Genomic DNA, 10,250 nt, shown 5'->3' with positions numbered 1-10,250 from the left:
AACTTCCTGCCGAAGTTATCGTCAGTCACAGAGACACAGATAAACAGCTTGATTCTATGTTTAGCGGATGTCTTCTGTGTAGAAAGTGACGCGGAAGGGCAAAAAAGAATCTAACGATGCATTTAGCTGTCTGATATCAGTGGAGTTTTCTGGTTGAATCACCCTTCTTTCCACCCAATTTTGTTTTTATGTGATGACGTTGAATCAACATCTCTCTCTCTCTCTCTCTCTCTCTCTCTCTTTCTCTCTCTCTCTCTTTCTCAATCTCTCTCTCGCTCTCTCTCTCTCTCTCTCTCTCTCTCTCTCTCTCTCTCTCTGATGTCTCTATATTTGCAGCTGGGAAAAATCGCTTGGCTACATTCTTGAAAACCCTTGTGTGCAGAAAACGAAGGCATAATGCATAGGTAAGAGAGGAGAATGTTACAACTCAGAGAATGTTAAAGCTGATGACTGAAGTTTGTTTGACACACAGTATTACATGATTCTAACAATGATACCTTTTTGTATTTTTTCCAGCTCCTGACGTTTTCCTTGCTAACAAGTGACCTCTGCAATTTTACAAATATTTCTGAAATTCATTCTCATGCTTTCCCTTGTTTTCTATATCCATTTCTATATAAAATTCCTTCAAGCATTATAAAATAATAAAAATAATTTTAGCATCAAATGTTTGTGTGTGCACATTGTTTTAAGGGTCAGTTCAAGACCAATTCTGTGTTCTGTGTTTTGCTAGAGAGAAACTGTATGGATATTAGCCCAGATTCCTAACCTCTAGTCAAGACCAATTCTGTGTTCTGTGTTTTGCTAGAGAGAAACTGTATGGATATTAGCCCACATTCCTAACCTCTAGTCAAGACCAATTCTGTGTTCTGTGTTTTGCTAGAGAGAAACTGTGTGGATATTAGCCCAGATTCCTAACCTCTAGTCAAGACCAATTCTGTGTTCTGTGTTTTGCTAGAGAGAAACTGTATGGATATTAGCCCAGATTCCTAACCTCTAGTTTTGCCAAGACTTTCAAAAAAAAATTGTCACCAGCCTTAGATTCTCAACAATTATTTTGTCGCCTTAGACTTGAAAGATATGCTAAGACAATTGAGCGTGCCAGAGAAAATGGTCTCTAATGGTCTCTAATGTATCCACAGTTTTGTACTCAAAGCATTCTTTCTCTCTTTAGATTGTCACAGATGGTTGTGGCCATAGAGCTCGCCAGTTTGTAGTCCTAAAAACTGGAAATGAAACCTCATTCACAGATAGGGGTCTACCTGTGCCTGAGCACCTGCCCTTTGCCCTCCCACTCACAAGTGCCCTTTTGGTGGTATATTTATACTTTTTTGTATGCAGTTTTTGCCATTGTTGTTCTAAACCCACTGTCCGCAAGTTGTCGTCAAGTTCCCCACACCCCACCCCCACCCCATCCATGGTTGGTTGCGCCTGTTTCCCAGTCTGCCCTGTATGGAGATTGCACCCGTCCAGTATCCAAACATGCATGGCTTGAGATGTATATATATCTATCTCTCTCTCTCCCCCCCCCCCCCCCCCCCTCGCCCTCTCTCTCTCGCCCTCCCTCTCTCTCTCGGCCTCTCTCTGTCTCTGTGCATGCCAATACATCAGCTTAATGGAGATACAAGTCAAATGCCTATATGTGTCACGGTTTCGGCCGAGGCTGCCTCTCTCCCTTGTTCGGGCAGGCTTCGGCGTTCATTGTCTCCGGAATACTAGCTGCCACCGTTGTATGTTTCATGTTCGTTTGCTTTTGTCTGTTTGTTGTCACACCTGTTCTTGTTTAGCCTAATTAGTGTTCTATAAGTTTCTCGTTGTGTTTGTCTAGTGTTGTGTGTTATTGATTTTGGTCAATCGTGTGTAGGGCTTCATTTTTGTACTTTCGCTCGGTTGAGCTTCCCTCCACTGCGTTGGAGTATTACGCACCTGTTTTGTGCGCTTTTGGTTTGTTCGCCTTCGTGCGTATTTCGCCTTCGGGCAAGAGTTGTCCTATTTCCGTGTTTGGAGATTACTAAAGTCTGTTGGTCTATCCGTCGGTGTCCTGCGTTTGATTCCACCACTGCACCCATCTACATCACGCCTGACAGAATAACACACCTTTAAAATGGAATCAGCAGGAGCCGCAGCAGCCCAGGCGACGCTGGAGGACAGGGTCCGGGAACAAGGTGACCAGATCCTGCAGATGGGGACCGCACTGCATGAGGTGATCACCACCATCCGAGGCTGGGGGACGCCTCCACCGCCACCCGCCCTGCCAGCACCATCGGCCAGTCAGCCTATTCCCGCACCGGAACCCCGAGGAGTCCGACTCTCGCTCCCGAGGGCTTACGATGGAACAGCGGCCGGGTGCCAGGGTTTCCTTCTCCAGGTGGAGCTGTACCTGGCCACCGTGCACCCGGCGCCCTCGGGACATGAGAGCGTGTCCGCCCTGATCTCCTGCCTGTCCGGGAAGGCGTTGGAATGGGCCAACGCGGAGTGGAGGAGGATCGACGCGGACACCATAACCTACGAGGAGTTCTCCCGCCGCTTCAGGGCGGTGTTTGACCATCCCCCGGAGGGGAAAGCGGCGGGGGAGCGTCTGGTCTTCCTCCGGCAGGGGAGGAGGAGTGCTCAGGAGTTCGCCCTCAAATTCCGTACTCTAGCGGCAGATGCAGGGTGGAATGATCGGGCTCTCGTCGATCACTACAGATGTAGTCTACGAGAGGACGTCCGTCGGGAGCTGGCCTGTAGGGACACCAGCCTCACGTTCGACCAGTTGGTCGACATGTCCATCAGGCTGGATAACCTGCTAGCTACCCGCGGACGTCCCGAGGGGGGTCCGTCCATTTCACCCTCCAGCGCCTCCGAGCCGTGCCCCATGGAGCTCGGGGGCGCTGGCGCTAGAGAGAGGAGGGGTCGGCTTACTAGGGGGTCCATCCCCTGCACCAACTGTGGTCGGGGAGGACACACCGCGGCTAGGTGCTGGGGATGGCCTCCTAGGGGAGAGGACGACAGGTCCCGCACTGGGGTTCCTTCCAGGTGAGTAGGCGCCCCACTCACCCAGAGCTCTCTGTTGCACATTTCTGTATACCTGTGCATTTTCCACAGGTAGCACCTCATTCCCAGCATAAGGCGCTGGTAGATTCAGGCGCGGCTGGGAATTTTATTGATAAGAAGTTTTGTTTAGCTTTAGGGATTCCCCTTCTTCCTGTTGATGTCCCTTTCCCCGTTCATGCCCTAGATAGTCGTCCGTTGGGTGCGGGCTTGATCAGGGAGGTCACTGCGCCACTTAGGATGTGTGCGCAGGGGGGTCATCAGGAGATGATTCAGCTATTTCTGATTGACTCTCCTGCGTATCCGGTGGTGCTGGGCATGCCCTGGTTGAGTACCCATAACCCATCTATTTCGTGGCAGGAGAGGGCTCTGATGGAGTGGTCTGCCCAGTGTGTGGGTAGATGTTTAGTCGTTTCCGTAGGGGCTACCTCGGTGGAGAGTCCAAACCAGGTGCCCGCATTGCACGTTCCCCCTGAGTATGGGGATTTGGCTATTGCGTTTAGTAAGTCGAGGGCGACGCGGTTGCCGCCCCATAGGCAGGGAGATTGTGCGATAGACCTCCAGGCAGGAGCTGCGCTCCCACGGAGCCATGTGTATCCTCTGTCTCAAGAGGAGAAAAAGCTATGGAGACTTACATAGACGAATCTCTGAGACAAGGATACATACGGCCTTCCACTTCCCCTGCGTCCTCGAGTTTCTTTTTTGTGAAGAAGGATGGTGGTTTGCACCCGTGCATCGATTACCGTGGTCTCAATCAGATTACGGTGAAGTACAGTTATTCACTCCCGCTGATTGCGACCATGACTGAGTCATTGCATGGGGCGCGTTTCTTCACTAAATTAGATCTCAGGAGCGCGTACAACTTGGTGTGCATCAGGGATGGCGATGAATGGAAGACAGCCTTTAGTACCACCTCGGGCCATTACGAGTATCTGGTCATGCCATACGGGTTGATGAATGCTCCGTCAGTTTTCCAATCATTCGTGGATGAGATCTTCAGGGACATGCAGGGGCAGGGGGTGGTTGTGTACATAGATGACATTCTCGTGTACTCGCCTACCCGTGTCGAGCATGTGGCCCTGGTGCGCAGAGTGTTGCGGAGGCTGGTGGAGCACGACCTGGATGTTAAGGCAGAGAAGTGTCTGTTTTTCCAGGAGTCTGTCTCCTTTTTGGGGTATCAGTTGTCTGCGTCAGGGGTGAAGATGGAGGTAGACCGGGTGTCAGCCGTGCGTAATTGGCAAACACCAACCACTGTGAAGGAGGTGCAGCAGTTTTTGGGGTTTGCAAATTACTACCGGAGGTTTATCCGGGGTTTTGGACAGGTGGCAGCTCCCATCACGTCTCTTTTGAAGGGGGGTCCGGTGCGTCTGCAGTGGTCGGCCGAGGCGGACAGGGCGTTTGGGAGGCTGAAGGACCTGTTTACCTCGGCCCCGGTGCTGGCGCATCCAGATCCCTCTTTGCCGTTCCAGGTAGACGTGGACGCATCAGAGGCCGGTCTAGGAGCCGTGCTTTCACAACGGTCTGGCGCGCCACCTAAACTCCGCCCCTGTGCTTTTTATTCCAAGAAGCTCAGTCCGGCGGAGCGGAACTATGACGTAGGGGACAGGGAGCTGTTAGCCGTGGTACAGGCCCTAAAGGTGTGGAGGCACTGGCTTGAGGGGGCTCAACACCCTTTCCTCATTTTGACGGACCACCGTAACCTGGAGTACATCCGGGCAGCGAGGAGGCTGAACCCTCGCCAGACAAGATGGAATATGTTCTTGACCAGGTTTACATTTAAGATCACGTACATCCCTGGGTCACAGAACGGTAAGGCAGATGCGCTGTCTCGGCGGTATGACACGGAGGAGAGGTCCGTGGAGCCCACTCCCATACTGCCGGAGTCGTGTCTGGTGGCACCGGTAGTGTGGGAGGTCGATGCTGAACTCGAGCGGGCGTTACGCACCGACCCTAGTCCACCGCAATGCCCTGAGGGTCGGAGGTACGTTCCGCTCGAGGTTCGGGATCGATTGATCTATTGGGCTCACACGTCACCCTCTTCTGGACATCCTGGTATCGGCCGGACAGTGCACTGTCTTAGTGCCAAGTACTGGTGGCCCACGTTGGCGAAGGATGTGAGGGTTTATGTTTCCTCCTGCTCGGTGTGCGCCCAGTGTAAGGCGCCTAGACATCTGCCTAGGGGTAAGTTACTACCCCTGCCCGTTCCACAACGACCATGGTCTCACCTCTCGGTGGATTTCATTACTGACCTTCCTCCTTCACAGGGGAACACCACTATACTGGTCGTTGTGGACCGGTTTTCTAAGGCCTGTCGTTTGCTCCCCATGCCGGGCCTTCCTACTGCCCTGCAAACCGCCGAAGCACTATTCACCCTTGTGTTCCGGCACTACGGGATACCCGAGGATATTGTGTCTGATCGGGGTCCCCAATTTACCTCCAGGGTCTGGAGAGCCTTTATGGAGCGGTTGGGGGTCTCGGTGAGCCTCACCTCGGGTTACATTTACATTTACATTTTAGTCATTTAGCAGACGCTCTTATCCAGAGCGACTTACAGTTAGTGAATACATATTTTTTTTTATACTGCCCCCCCCGTGGGAAACGAACCCACAACCCTGGCGTTGCAAACGCCATGCTCTATCAACTGAGCTACATCCCTACCGGCCATTCCCTCCCCTACCCTGGACGACGCTGGGCCAATTGTGCGCCGCCCATGAGTCTCCCGGTCGCGGCCGGCTGCGACAGAGCCTGGATTCGAACCAGGATCTCTAGTAGCACAGTTAGCACTGCGATGCAGTGCCTTAGACCACTGCGCCACCCGGAGAGTAATGGGCAGATGGAACGCGTGAACCAGGATGTGGGTAGGTTTCTTAGAACATACTGCCAGGACCGGCCGGAGGAGTGGGCAAGGTACGTTCCCTGGGCCGAGATGGCCCAGAATTCCCTACGCCATTCCTCCACTAACCTAACCCCTTTTCAATGTGTGCTAGGTTACCAGCCGGTTCTGGCACCTTGGCAGCAGAGCCAGATCGAGGCTCCTGCGGTGGATGAGTGGGCGCGGCGCTCGGAGGAGACATGGAACGCTGCACACGTCCACCTGCAGCGGGCCCTCCGACGTCATAAGGCGAGCGCCGATCTCCACCGCAGTGAGGGACCGGTGTACGCACCTGGTGATCGAGTCTGGCTCTCTACCAGAAACCTGCCCCTCCACCTGCCCTGTCGGAAACTGGGTCGGCGGTTTGTAGGGCCATTTAAAGTCCTGGGAAGGTTGAACGAGGTGTGTTACAAATTACAACTGCCTGTTGAATATAAAAGTATTAACCCCTCGTTCCATGTGTCCCTTCTCAGGCCGGTGGTAGCTGGCCCACTCCAAGAAAGTGAGATCAGGGAGACTCCTCCGCCCCCATTGGACATCGAGGGGGCACCGGCGTACACTGTGAGGTCCATCTTGGATTCGAGACGTCGGATGGGGGGTCTCCAGTATCTAGTGGAGTGGGAGGGGTACGGTCCGGAGGAGCGGTGCTGGGTGCCGAGGAGAGACATTTTGGACCCGTCTCTCCTGACGGAATTCCATCGTGGGCACCCGACGCACCCTGCTCCGCGTCCTCCGGGTCGTCCCCGAGGCCGGAGTCGGCGCACGTCTGGAGCCGCGCGTCAAGGGGGGGGTACTGTCACGGTTTCGGCCGAGGCTGCCTCTCTCCCTTGTTCGGGCAGGCTTCGGCGTTCGTTGTCTCCGGAATACTAGCTGCCACCGTTGTATGTTTCATGTTCGTTTGCTTTTGTCTGTTTGTTGTCACACCTGTTCTTGTTTAGCCTAATTAGTGTTCTATAAGTTTCTCGTTGTGTTTGTCTAGTGTTGTGTGTTATTGATTTTGGTCAATCGTGTGTAGGGCTTCATTTTTGTACTTTCGCTCGGTTGAGCTTCCCTCCACTGCGTTGGAGTATTACGCACCTGTTTTGTGCGCTTTTGGTTTGTTCGCCTTCGTGCGTATTTCGCCTTCGGGCAAGAGTTGTCCTATTTCCGTGTTTGGAGATTACTAAAGTCTGTTGGTCTATCCGTCGGTGTCCTGCGTTTGATTCCACCACTGCACCCATCTACATCACGCCTGACAATATGTCAGCATGAATACATATTCAAACACATATTCTCAGCTGGATAATGCTGTGGGATAGTGCCCTCTAGTTCAGGATGTGATCAATAATCCAGTCATTGCACAGTCTATTAAAGTAGGTGTATATAGAAATCAGCCACAGGGCTGTCTGCCTCACAGACATTCTGAGTACGTACCGTATGTTATTGAGAAATAGGTTCTGGGGGATCCATGCCAATTGGATGAGGAGACAAAGAAAGGAGACCAGGAAAAGAGACTAGGAAAGAAAGTCAGCTCCCATTGCTGGGACACATCACGAGACATGAACCCTGATGTCAAACGTACTCTTAGATGGCTGTTCTCTCTCCATACAAGCTGTGTTGGGTCGCATGAAAGCTCAGCTGAAATGAACAGGATCAGATATGCCCCCGGTTGCCAGATTGAAGGTTGCCAGATTGACGGTTGGCAGATTGACGGTTGCCAGATTGAGATTTACAAAAAAATGCCCTGGCTCATCTATCCAGACTAGGGGGTATTTCTCCTGAGCTTCCTCCTCAGAAGTGTGCATTCACACACTTGATACAGCATAGCCTACATATCTTCATTTTCATGTCATGAGGGAGTTGGGGAATTGTGCATTTGTTGCTTAAGATGGGGTATGTTATAAGATGTGTGTTTGATGCCATTTTTTGTTATTCTGTAAATGTCTTGTTGGCACAGATACAACTTAATAGGTCATTTAGTTATTGTGTAAATGTCTGGTTAGCACAGATACAACTTAATAGTTGTATAGTAATAATAACAGATACAACAACTCCCACGTGGAGTTCCAGGTCTCAGGCAGCCTCTGGAACTGCCGTTCTGCTGCCAACAAGGCAGAGTTCATCTCAGCCTATGCTACCCTCCAGTCCCTCGACTTCTTGGCGCTGACGGAAACATGGATTACCACTGAAAACACTGCTACTCCTACTGCTCTCTCCTCGTCTGACCATGTGTTCTCGCATACCCCGAGAGCATCTGGTCAGCGGGGTGGTGGCACAGGAATCCTCATCTCTCCCAAGTGGACATTCTCTACTCCTCATCTCTCCCAAGTGGACATTCTCTCTTTCTCCCCTGACCCATCTGTCTATCTCCTCATTTGAATTCCATGTTGTCACAGTCACTAGCCCATTCAAGCTTAACATCCTTGTCATTTATCGCCCTCCAGGTTCCCTTGGAGAGTTCATCAATGAGCTTGACACCTTGATAAATTCCTTTCCTGAGGATGGCTCACCCCTCACAGTTCTGGGTGACTTTAACCTCCCTACGTCTAGCTTTGACTAATTTCTCTCTGCCTCCTTCTTTCCACTCCTCTCCTCTTTTGACCTCACCCTCTCACCGTCCCCCCCTACTCACAAGGCAGGCAATACGCTTGACCTCATCTTTACTAGATGCTGCTCTTCTACTAATCTCACTGCAACTCCCCTCCATGTCTCCGACCACTACTTTTAGGGGTGTAACGATTCGTTTTAACAACGATTCGATTTGTATCACGATTCGTGGTTGTCGATACGATTCAAGGACAATATTGGTTCATTTAGAACGATACGATCCGAAATGATTCAGTGACTTGAAATCGATTCAGTAACCTTTTAGCCAAAAATTCAACCAGTGTGATTGAAATAAATACCTGGATACTGGACAGTGCAGGTGAAGTTTCCTAGATTCCTGTTTCTTGTAATGGAATCAGGTATCAATTAATTATGAATATAAATAAACAAGTAAACAACAATGAATGGCAAATGCATTCACATTTTATTTGAATAAAGTGCAAACAACACTTTAGGTTGAATTAACAGGAAGTTAAAATTGTCTGATCTCATTTTCAATATTCAATAAATTTTCAATAAAAGTACATTAAGTGCAACCAACATTTCAACAGTAGGTTTACCTGCTACTTCTGCTTTTGTTTTTCAACATAAAAATATTACAATATTAATATCAAAAATAAAGTGCAACCAACATCTCTTCAGGTTGAATTAACAGTAGGTTTACCTGCTACTTCTGCTTTTGTTTTTCAACATAAAAATATTACAATATTAATATCAAAAATAAAGTGCAACCAACATCTCTTCAGGTTGAATGAGCAGTGGATGAACCTGCTACTACTCTCATTTTAATAAACAAACAATATTCAACAAAAGATCAAGTGTAACCTACTAGGCTACTCTTCAATGACTACAGATTTTTTTTCAAAAATATCAACTGATCAACATGATCTGGCCACAGAACACTTCTCTGTGAGTTCACTATGTCGCCAGCAGTACTGAAAACTCGTTCTGCTGGCACACTGGTGCCTGGAATGCACAGGTACCGTTTAGCAAGGGTGGAAAGTACAGGTAGCTCTTTCTCCTGAGATCTCCACCACTTCATGGCATTTTCAGTCAAAGGCAACGCATCTTTTGCTCGGTACCTTAACACCTCTGCTCTGGCTGTCTCGCTTGTGGATTTTCTTTCTCTTTGGGTGAAGGAATCGCCAAACAGCGCATCTAAGGCTTTCTTCTTACAAGGAGGTGACTCATTTGGAGCTACAATATAAGAAATATATTTCAAAATATAGTCATGTTTCTCATTAATACAAAACAACAACAATCTTTTATTGGTATCACATGAAACACACCTGTGGTCTCTTCATTGAATCCTGACAGCTTTGTGCTTGAGCTTCCCTCGTCTTCCTCCTGATTTCCCATTGCTTGCATCTATCAATGTAAGAATGTGTGAACTGTTCAAATTTCTGCTCTGTAATACTGCACACATAAATTTAGAGGAAGATAAAGAACAGATGAGATTTGAGAGAGGACAAATGAAAGGGGAGAAGAGAAAAGAGCAGAGGAAAGAGGAGAGAAGAGTTACCTGGTGGGACACTTCTGCCTCAAAAATCAGTTTTGTGTAGACCTGTTCTCTGTCCTCTTTTTCCAGGTAGGGCAGTTCTTTAAATCGCGGGTCCAACGCTGATGCTGTTTAAAGAACAAGACTATTGCATTCATTGCATTATTAAATTAAGTTGACCTGAAATTGCAAGTGATGACCACCTCCTCATACACAAAATAATCAGAAGATTAAACTTTAGTATGTTTAAAAGAAATGTGG

At 49.3% G+C, this 10,250-nt stretch overlaps 1 long non-coding RNA gene across 1 annotated transcript; it reads right to left on the bottom strand.

Moving 5' to 3' along the window:
* Positions 1-9,444: 9,444 nt before the first annotated feature.
* On the bottom strand, positions 9,445-10,038 carry LOC311122396. The gene is made up of 3 exons (XR_014612428.1): positions 10,014-10,038; positions 9,781-9,859; positions 9,445-9,688 (listed from the first exon to the last, which is right to left on the bottom strand). It is a non-coding gene; the product is annotated as an uncharacterized lncRNA (long non-coding RNA).
* Positions 10,039-10,250: the final 212 nt, after the last annotated feature.

Source organism: Coregonus lavaretus, assembly GCF_964263955.1.
Source record: "Coregonus lavaretus genome assembly, contig: HAP1_SCAFFOLD_2869, whole genome shotgun sequence".
NCBI classification, from domain to species: Eukaryota; Metazoa; Chordata; class Actinopteri; order Salmoniformes; family Salmonidae; genus Coregonus; species Coregonus lavaretus.
The sequence above is the reverse complement of the archived record's forward strand: the minus strand, read 5'-3'. Positions and strand labels throughout refer to the sequence as shown.